This window comes from Rutidosis leptorrhynchoides, chromosome 7 (assembly GCF_046630445.1).
Source record: "Rutidosis leptorrhynchoides isolate AG116_Rl617_1_P2 chromosome 7, CSIRO_AGI_Rlap_v1, whole genome shotgun sequence".
NCBI classification, from domain to species: Eukaryota; Viridiplantae; Streptophyta; class Magnoliopsida; order Asterales; family Asteraceae; genus Rutidosis; species Rutidosis leptorrhynchoides.
The window spans coordinates 92508856-92509628 of NC_092339.1; positions in this window are offsets into that span (position 1 = coordinate 92508856).

Consider the following 773-nt stretch of genomic DNA (forward strand, 5'->3'; position numbering starts at 1 on the left):
GAATGTTTGTTAATGTTGTTAGTAAGTGTTTAGTTGCAATGTATGTTTAATTACCTTCGAAACGGCATATCGTATGTGTAAATTGGATTCTCGAATCATAAAATATATTTTACGAACTTGAAACCTTGATAACGAACCTTTAATGATCACTTGACGAGATTTCGGTTATTATAAATGATGTTTTTGATTGATGAAACGTGTTTAGTTATGTTCCTTGTCAAATTACCTTTCCAACGATATAAGATACGTGTCGTAAGAGTTTACGGTTTGTGTTTTGTGTTTAAATGAAATTTGGTTTGGGACTTGGACAATTGAAACAGACCAGGCATCAGTTCACGTTGATTGCCGCGGCGCGGCACTCGTTGGTCGCGGCGCGGTATTTGCCGTGTTTGGGTTCTGATCAAACTTACATTTTTACGAAAAATGTTTGCTATGCTACGCACCTCCGATTCACATGTAACTTGTTCTAACATGCTTATATATGAATAAAAACCTCAGAAAAATAGTTCGAGGCCCGACCCGAACGTGTTGACTTTTTCGTTGACTTTGACCAAAGTTTGACTTTTAGTCAAACTTAACAAAACACTTATGCAATCGTTCTAATCTTATTTTATACTTGATTCTTGCATGAAACTTGACAACGTGACTCACATGCTATATAATCGAGTCGTAACGAGCCATAGGACTAATTGAACACATTTCGCCCGACCTTGTGTCGTAACCAGTTAATTGATACAACTTACTTGTTTAGGTCAAGGCTAAGAAACTTTCAT